Below are 10,720 nucleotides of genomic sequence, written 5' to 3'. Positions count from 1 at the left end.
TCTCTCTCTCTCTCTCTCTCTCTCTCTCTCTCTCTCTCTCTCTCTCTCTCTCGTAAAGACAAAGAACTCCACTAAAGCCCGTATTTATTTGGTCTTAAAACAAAAGAAAGGGATACTGAGGCAAGGCAGGAACTGAGCAGGACCTTGGAAATCAGTTGAAAGACTTCTCTAAACAATAAATTTTGCCAATTAAGAGAACTGTTTGTTCTCTAAGGTTGGCAGCTTTGTTGCTCTGGAATAGGGAGGGTCAGTAGCTCATGTCCTTGGCTGCCTCAGCTGTGGCATTATGTTTACCTTTTTTATGTTGACCTTCTGAGCACTATGTATATGCACTTTTCCAACATAGACAGAGGTGCCTGTGTTCAGCAGCTTGACCTTGAACAGCCCTGTCACCAACTGGTAGCTATACTAATGGGTGCAAGCTATATCATTCTGTAATGTTGATTTTCATTTTCCTGATGGCTAATGGTGTTGATCATGTTTCCTTACAACTGTTACTCATCTGTATGCCTTCTTTGGGGGAATTTCCATTGAAATCTTTACTCCTTTGTGTGTGTGTGTGTGTGTGTGTGTGTGTGTGTGTGTGTGTGTAATGTGGGGAATTAAAACCATGCTAGCCAAGTTTTCTACCTCTGAAATATATCTTTAGTTCATTTGAAAATTTTATACTGTGACCAGATCTTACTGACTAAACCAGGCTGGCTCTTAAAATTGCAAACTTCGTGTCTCAGGCTCCTAAATTGCTAGGATTACAGATATGCACCACAGTACTTGATGTTTACTGATTTTTAAATTGAGGGGACCGGAGAGATAGCTCAATAGAATAAACGCTTGTCTGGCAAGCACAAGGTCCTGAGTTCAATCCCTGGTACCACAAAAAATAAATAAATAAACAAATAAGTAAATTGAGTTACTTGTTCTATTTATTGAGTTGTGAGTTTCTTATATAACATTTTAGAACTCATAAGATATTTTTGAAAATATTTTTTCCTATTCTGATGATTATCTTTTCATTGTGTTGATTGTGTCTATACAAAAACTTTTCATATTATTCTAGTTTAACTTTATTTTTGTTTTGATTGTCTGTGCTTTAAGGGTAATGTAAAATTTGCTTCCATGACAAATATCAAGAAATTTCTCCTGTTTTCTTTTAAAATATTCACAATTTCTAGTCTTAAAGTTTTTAATTCATTTTAAACTGATTTTGTGATTATGTCAGTTAAGAGATCAATCTATTCTTTCATTTTGTTAATTTGTATCTGGATATACAGTTTCCTTGACAACATTTAATGAAAATATTATCCTCTCCACATTGTATATATTTGGTGCTCTTGTCAAGGATTAGTTGATTGTATTTAGGCTGACATATTTTGGGATGGGGAGATAGCTCAATGGAATAAATGCTTGCCTGGCAAGTGCAATGTCCTGAGTTCTGTTCCTGGTACCACAAAAAAAAGAGATGTATTTCTCCATGCACAGTTGTATTCTATTAGTCTATAAATTGGTCTTAATGACAATGAAATACTGTTTTAATTACTGTTGCTTTGCAATATATTATAAAATCAGGTGGTGCAATTACTCCAGCTTTATTCTCCTTCCATAAGATCATCTTGCCTATTTTGGATCTTTTGTGGTTCCATGTTAAGTTTAGTGTTTTTTTTTAAGTCCTGTAATAATTCCAGGAAAATAGAGATGAGAATAGCATCAATTAGGATAATCTGAAAAATTTAACTATATTAAGTTTTCCAATCTTTCAACTCAGGATTATTTTCACTTATTTGGGTCTCATAATCTCTTCTATCTGCATTTTACAGTTCCTTTATACAAAGACTCTCATACTCCTAAATATTATATTCTTTTGATACTACTGTAATATGGATTATTTTCTGATCTCCCTTTTCAGATACTTCATTGTGAATGCAGGGAAACAATAGATACTTCTATGTTAATTTTGTATCTGAAAATTTGGTGAATTTATTAGTTCTATCTTTTTATAGAAACTTTTCTTGTTTTAGATATACAGCATCATAACAAACAAGTAATTTTATTTTATTTTTTTGAGCTGGATTCTGGAGAAATTCTCAAACTCATAGATTATACAAGGACTAATTCACAAAAAAATACATCTATATTGACTAATAACAAGGAGATTAAATCAATAATTTAAAACTTCCTAACAAAGAAAATACCAAGACAATATAGCTTCACCGGTGATTTCTACAAAACATTTGGAAAATATTAATACCAATTCTTCTGAAACACTTCAAAAACTGAAGATGAGGGAACACTTCCAAAATCCTTTTAGAATCCAGACAAAGATGATACAAGAAAATTACGTACTAATATACCTGAAAACCATAAACTGAAAAAATCCTTAAAAATCACTGGAACACTTAATTTAACAATGCACTGAAAAAACCATATTCCATGAGCAAGTGGAATTTTTCCTTTTTGGTCCATTAGGGCTTGCTATAGCTTTTGTCTAGATGCACTCATAGGTGGGGCTTTTCAGAAGTAGCTGGACCTAGAATGTATAACGCTGGGATCAAAGGCATGTGATTACTAAATTAAATCCACTGACTGGTTTTGCATAGTTTTGGGACTGGATAATTGGAAGGCCCTCCCTTGGTGTGAGTACTACAATAGCACATAGCCTATAAGGAATATAAGAGACAGGAAGAGAGCTGATGGGTACATTGTCACTTTTTTCTGCCTGTTACTTCACTGCTTTGCTGCCTTCTGCCCACCATGAACTGCTTCTTCTGTGATTACCTTTGCCATGCCACTCTGCCTTAGAGCCAACCATCAACTGAAACTTGTACAAACTGTGAGCCAGTTAAACCTTCCTTCTCTTAACTTTGGATGCTGGATATTTTATCTCAGCAATTAAAAAAACAAGGAAGACAGGGATCTATCCCAGAATAATACAGACTGGGTGCTTTATTACAAAAAGATTCAATTCTCACCGATGTGGAGACTGAAAGTTCAAGATAAAGGTTCTAGTAGCTGGAATCTTGGTAAGGGCATGCTTCCAGTTCATAGACAGCCACCTCACTATCCATTCTCACTTTGAAGATACAATAGCACTCTGTAGCAATTCCTTTATGAGTATTGATTCTAGTCATAAGAGCTACATCCTCATGAACTAAGCAAAGATTCTACTTGAAATATCACTTAGAGTGAATTTTAAGTTTCAACATAAGAAATTTGAGGGAGCACATTTAATGGGGCATATCACATTTATAGATTTGAATATATTGAAACATCCTTGCAATCTGGATATGTATATATATATATATATATATATATATTGAACATGGTGAGTAATTCTTTTAATGTGATATTGTATTCAGTTTGCTAGTATTTTAGTGAAGAATTTTCCATCTAGGCTCATCAGGGATATTGTGTTGTGATTTGTTTTTCTGTAATGATGTACTTGTCTCACTTTGGTTGCAAGGTACTATTGGCCTAATAGAATAAATTTGAAAAGTTTCATTGATTTTCAACTTTTTGGAGGAATTTGAGAAGGATTGGTATTAATTCTTCTGTAAATGTTCGGAAGAACTTTACAGTGAAGTCTAGTTCCTAGGTTTTTCTTTGATAGCCTTTTCATTCATCCTTTAGTTTCCTTATTTATTATTAATCTGCATATTTTCTATTAAATACTGATTCAAACAGTAAAAATAATATAGATCTAGAAATTTGTCCATTTCTTCTAGGTTTTTCAGTTTGTTGGCATATAATATTATATTAGTCACATGATTCTTTCCATGGTTACTGTACAATGTCTCTTCTTTAATTTTTGGATTTATTTAAGTACTTTTCCTCAGTCAAGTTATTTTATCACTTAAAAATATCTTATTTTCCTTGATCTTTCATTAATTTTCTATTCTCTAATTTATTTTTTAAATTTAAATGGTTTTAAATTTATATATAGCAAATATACACATGTGTAGTGCACTTTGCATTGCTATGATACATGTATACATTGAGCAAGGACCAAGTTAGCATAATTGTCATATCCATCATATCAAACATTTATCATTGCTTTGTGGTGAACTTTTTGTTACATTAAATTAGTGAAGAACAAAAAGATAAAAACAATATGTTGATATTACTCATATAAAGCTAAGAAAGTTCATATTATAATAATAGAGAGTAATAATGACTACCATTCTATACAAGGAAGCAGAGGCGGGGAGAAGTTGATCAACAGATACATTATAAAGTATTAGGAGCAAGCTCTAGGGCTGGCCAGATAGCTCAGTGGATTAAAGTGCCTGCTTAGGCAGACATGGGGACCTGGGTTTGATCCCTGATGTGCTGCGCCAGCCCTGTTCCTGGGGTGCTCTGAGATGGTGATTGAGACTGGGTGTGGTGGCGTGTGCCTGTAACCCCAGCACTTGGGAAGCTAAAACAAGAGAATCACTATGAATCCGATCTATGAAGGGAGTAATTTCTGCAGTTCCACTACATGACACAGTGATTACAGTCAATAATATATTACAGAACTCAGCTATTTCTTGTCTCATCTTTACTAATTGTTTCTATTAACTGTAGGCTTAATTTTATTCTTCATTTTCTGGACCCTTGAGCTATCACTCTAGGTTATTTGTGATCCTTAACATTTTGTGATGTAGGTTTTAACTGCTGTACACTTGTCTTTCAACTGCCTTTGCTGCATCTTATAATTGTGTGTGTGTGTGTGTGTGTGTGTGTGTGTGTGTGTGTCTCAGCCCGCCCTCAGGGTGGGGCTGGCATGGCATGTGGTGCTGGGGATCAAACCTTGGTCCCCACCCTTGCTTAAGCTTACCTAAACAAGTGCTTCAGACTGCTGAGCTGTCTCACCAGCCCTGCATCCTATAAGCTTTGATGTCTTGTTTTGTCTTTTTTGTATTTTAGGACAGGGTGTACAGGGTCTCACTGCACAGATCAGACTTGTATTGATCCTCCTGTTTATAGGATCCCAAGAGGTGGGATTAAGGTGCGCACCACCATGCCCAGTATCAATTGCCTTCTCATCAAGCCCTGGGGGCAGGGCCAGCCCAGGAGGCCTGGGGATTGAAACCCAGCCCCTGCATTTGCCTAAGCAGGTACTTTAATTCACTGAGCTATTTGGCTGGCCCTTATTTTCTTAAGATAGCCTCTAAACTTTATATCCATTTTCTTCTTTAACCATTATTTTTTTAGAAGTATACTGTTTAATTTCCATATGCTGTATATTTGACAAATTTTCAAAATTTTCCATATATACGTATTTTCAAAAAATTATGGTTGCAAATACCTGATCTGAGTTCTACTTTCTTAAGTTTATTGTGACTTACTGTATGGTATAACATAAAATAGATCATCAGGAACAATTTGTAAATTTTTTTTTTGATGGAACCGGGGATTGAACTCAAGCCTTTGCGCTTGCCAGTGAAGCGCTTATTCCACTGAGCCATCTCCCCGGCACCTGTGCATGTTTTTAAAAGGTGAGAATATATTGTTTATGCTTGAGAAAAATGTGCATGCTGCCGCTGGTGAATGACATTCACCATACATGTTTGTTAGGCCCATTGGGCTATTGTGTTCAAACTCTGCTGTTTTCTTATTGATTTTCTGTCCAGATGATCTATTTTTAAAAGTTATACATTGAGAGCACCTATTACTAGTGTAGTACAGCCTGTCACTTTCTTCAGATCTGGTACTATTTGCTTTGTATATTTGAGTACTCCAATTTTGTTTACATGTATGCTAAGAATTGTTACACCTTCCTCAATAATTGATATTTTAGCACAGTGATCTGCTTTGTTTATATGAAACTATTATAATTATTTTTGCTCTTTTGTGGTTTCCATTTGCTTAGAATATTTTTTACTATCTTTCACTTTCAGATGGAATATGCCCTTAAAACTGAGATCAAGTTTGGTCTTGTTTTTTGTGTGTTTCCATTTGTTTTTTAACCACTCCACCACTCATATGTAATATCAGAGAAGTTATGCAATTTAAATTCAAAGCAATTAGTGACACATAAGCAATTAGCACTGAATTTCATTGTTTGTTCGTTGTTTTGTAAACCTTTTATTCCTTTTTCCTCTTTTGGTTGTCTTTCTTTGTAGTTTGGCGATTTTCTTAACTAGTGTGCTTTCAGTTCTTACTTTTTATCCTTTTTGAATCAACAATAAGGCTTGGATCTGTAGTTTCCTTCAGAGTTAGAAAAATATTTTATAGTTGTAATAGGCTGTTTAATCTCTAACAAAACTAAACAAAAAAAGGAGGATACAAAGGAAGGACCATTTTGTACCTGTATATATAAAATAGGATAGATATACAGCTACTTTCTCTTAATTCAATGAGAAGAAAGATTTGTACTAATAGTATTTGGACACGATATCATGTGTGAATCTGGTACTGTGAATAACCACTAAGAAGATAACAATACGCAATGTATTAATTATTGAAACTGTCCTATTAATCAGTTTTGAAACTGTCTCATTGCTGTTTCTCAATAAAATTAATAAAAAAATAAAGTTGACAACTAAAAAAATAAAGTTAGTAACAGTTTTGTTTCCATAAAAAAGTACTTACTCCACATTCTCACATATTTTGATGTCACTTTTACATCTTCTTATATTGCATACACCTCAAATTAAAGTAATTATTATTTTTAGTTTTGTTTGTATCATTTATACTAACAATATAAATGATTTACACATCACCTCTATCATATAAGAGCATTTTAAATTTGAATACATACTTTTCCCAGTGTTTTTTTTTTTTTCAGAACCAGAGATTGAACTCAGGCAGGCCCTTGTGCTTGCCAGACAAGCACTTATTCTACTGGGCCATCTCCCTGGCCCTTCCCAGTGATTTTTATACTTTCAGGTATTGTTGAGCCACCAATGCTTTTCATTAATCTTGAAAAACTCCCTTCATCATTTCTTATAATGCAAGCCTGATATAATGAAGTCCTGTATCCTTTATTTGCCTGTGAATATCTTCTGCAAGGTAGCCTTGATTGGAGATACCTTGGTAGCTTTGATTGGCAGTATGCTGGTTGGCACTATTATTCTTTCTCTACCGTGAAAATCTTATGTTACTCTCTCCTGGTGTATAAGGTTGAGCATTATTTCACATGCTTGTTGGCAATCTGTGTTTCTTCATTTAAGAAACATCTATTCAGGTCATTTGTCCATTTAAAAAATCACATTCATTTTTTGTCATTCAGTTGTTTCAGTACCTTAGTAGGGCAGGTCCAATGTTGAGCTCCAAGGCTAAGGTCCAGTGCTTACTTCCTCTCCTTGGCCTAAGAAGAGGATATCTCTCTCTATCACATGCTGCATAGCAACTGTGTGGGTATGGGGGGGTTAGGTAAAATAAAATTGTCCTTTTCACTTTTTTCAGTGTCTTTTCTTATTTTTGTGATATTATCTCTCCCTGGTTTTCTAAGCTTTTGTGAGAATACTTTCAAGAGTAGGTAATTGTGCAAATCAGTGTTTCTTTGGGAGAGAAGTGCTAAAAAGTCCTATTTCAGTGATAGAAAAACTTTTAGCGACCATGTGCCCAAACTGCAACTCCAACTCCACTTGTTTATGGCAAGACTGCAATTAAACCCAAATACTGAGGTCTTAGTTTAAGAAACAAGAAAAACAACTTCATACACTTGGCTCACGCACCCACTGTGGCACCCGTGCCATACGTTCACCACCTGACATTTTGCTGTCTTCCTAATATGATCATTTTCAGTGAGATCATGTCTCTCCTCAAAACTCCAATAATGCCATGCTATTTAGAGCAAGTCAAAGTTTACCATGCCCTACAAGGCCCTGTATGATCTACATCCTCCAATTCTGTGATCTCATCTATTATGTCTTTACCCTTTATCGACTGTTCTAGTCACATTAGATTGTGCTTATAACTGTAAAACACCATTAATGTCTATGCACTAGCTGATTCCTCTGCCTAGGATCACTCTTATATCAGAATATTGTACTTTTTTTTCATGGCTGTCTTCTTCCCCTCTTTGAATCTGGTTGTTCCACTTCCCCAAAGATGCTGACTAGGACAACTCTCTTTAATACTGTAGCCTAAATCTGATCTGTTTGGTTTTCTTTTTACTAATTATAATTATAAACCTTCATGTGTCAGATGATTTGTATATGCATATTTGTGTATTTTATGTTGATTTTACATGGGCTATTTTCTTCATATGTTTATTACCTTTCCCTTTCATTGATTACTCTCTCTAGGAAAGCAGAAAATCTTTCCCATTTTGTACAATACAAGAACCTTAAAGAGTGCCTAACACACAATAAATATCTTATAAAGCATATTAAATACGTTATCCAGTGTTTATTAATCAAGGCCAATGGTCTAGGATTCATTATAGAGTGCTTCAAATGCATATTTAGAGATAAAATGATTTAATCCATTAAACTTTTGTGAGTAAGTTTGATTGTTAATGTAACGTGAAAATTGCTGAATCAAATTTTTCTAAATGAAATGTCATAAACTTTCTTTAGTAAATGTTAATTTGTATCAAAGTATTTTAATACTGATATAAAATCCTAGATGTGTTCAGTTGGGCTAAGATAATGATATTAGAGAAAGTTCTAATTTTCTTTATACCCAGGGTCTTCCATCTTTAATTTTAGAACTTAACAACATTTCATTAAAATGTACGTTGTATTTAATTTTCCAGGAAATTTGAGCGTATAAAAGAAGAATATATATTCAAAGCAATTCCAGTTAAGCTTGTTAAAACCTTTTCAGTGTAAGCCAGGAGAGCCTTGTGTCTTTTCTAGATGTGAGACTGCTCTTGGCGTGCTTGCGTAGGTCAGGGTAGCTCAGAATACCTTTAACCTTTGCTCAGTGCACCTATTTCCTAAGCCCTTTATCACATCCTGTACTCTTTCCCAGCTGCTGTTATTGACTCAAAGCCCCAAGGCAGACACAGGAGTCTCATAACACTTGTCCACTGATGACAGCTGTGGGAAGAAATCTGGCTGTTTTTAGAGCCTCTGCTTCAGTGTACATCCCATTTTCATTGCTCCTTTCTTAAAAGAATTATAATGCTGACAAATTTAACTATGAGCCCATAAAAAACCTTGGACTTTTTTTCTGGCAACTGCTTCAAGTTGGTTATTTCTGATTGTGTAGTCATGGAAATTATATTTTAGCTTTAAACTTTATGTTTCAGTCTTAAAATTTTCCTATGTGATCGATATTTAAATCAGTATTCTTCCTTACTTTTTCTTGAAAAGCTCACTATTCCCTTGTCTTATGGACAGGCTATTTCAAGACCTTGTCAATACCTGTCACTTCCATCAAAATTTAATAAGTCCATGTTATCCCTTCCCTTTATACATATTTGAATAGAAACAGTTGAGGAAAAGGTCACTTATTTATTTTATGTATTCTTTACAGAACTTAGCATGTAGTATGTGCTCCATTCCTGCTAGGATTAACATAGGCTGGTCCCTCATTACATCTTACCTAAATTTGAGCTAAAAATTCCTAGTCCTCCACCCCTGTTTTCTTCGTAAATGACTTGGGATATGGATATACTAAATCACTTATGAGTAGTCAAGATATTACCTGTTCTACCAACTTGCATATTACTCCCTCTCCCTAAAATATCTTATTTCTTCCTGACTTAATCCTGTGCATCTCTGAAGACTCATTTCCCATGCTACCTCCTCTGACATAGTATCTCTGATGCCTCAGAGTAGCAGTATGTGCTGTCGTTAAGGGCTGAGGCTTGAAATCCGATTGCTGGGTTAGTTTATTACCTTTCTTATTAATTGCATAATTATAAGGGAGTTATTAACTTCCTTGTACCTCCCTTCCCTTAACTTTAAAGAAAATAATACCCACTGTATAGGACTATTGAGATGATTAAATAACTTGATAATACGAAGAATTTAGGATAGTATTTGTCTCATACTAACTACTCAGTAAAGTTAGCTCTTATGAGTAGTATAATAGACATATTGACATTTCTATTTTGTTATCAGTGTGGTGCTTTAAGCAGATCTTACTGTGTGATTTTATTATTGCTGGATAACATTCATTTATTCTTTATAGGTACATGTTTATAGCACATAATGATTAAATGTGCTGTGGAGACTTGATACATGTACATAATCCATCTTAATTTTTTAGCCCCCTTCTCCCTCCCTTCATCTCTGCTGGATCCTCTTCATAATTGCAAAAAGTCTACCTAAGCCATGAATGGACTGAGTAGTAATAATTTTACCCAGCCATCTGCTGGACCTAGTACAGTGCTTCATAATACAATAAATATCTTTTGAATGACTAAATAAGTAAACTTAAATTTGCTAATAATGAAAGTATTACGAATTCTAATGATTATTTCTTAAAATCTGAGTGTTGAATTTCATGATAATTTTAAAGTAATAAGTATAAATTTCTGTGTTGCTTATTAACATTCATTGGCATCATGAGCTCTGTTATTCACTGTACCCACACTAATGTTTTCTCCAAAAAAAACCTTATGAAAGTGATACTGTTAAGCTTTGAGGCAGCTGAAACCAAGAAGAATATGGATTTTTTTATTGTCAAAGAGGGACTAAAGAACATAACAAATGACTTTTTTCTACCAATTTAATATTGCATTTAACCGGTCATTCTACATTCAAGTTTATTACATATAAGAAAAATAGACTGTTTCAATCATTAATAATTCAAACTTAAGGTAACACTTTTTGAGGTATAT

This window comes from Octodon degus, unplaced genomic scaffold, assembly GCF_000260255.1.
Source record: "Octodon degus isolate 3935 unplaced genomic scaffold, OctDeg1.0 scaffold00041, whole genome shotgun sequence".
NCBI lineage: Eukaryota > Metazoa > Chordata > Mammalia > Rodentia > Octodontidae > Octodon > Octodon degus.
Note: the sequence above shows the minus strand (reverse complement) of the source record.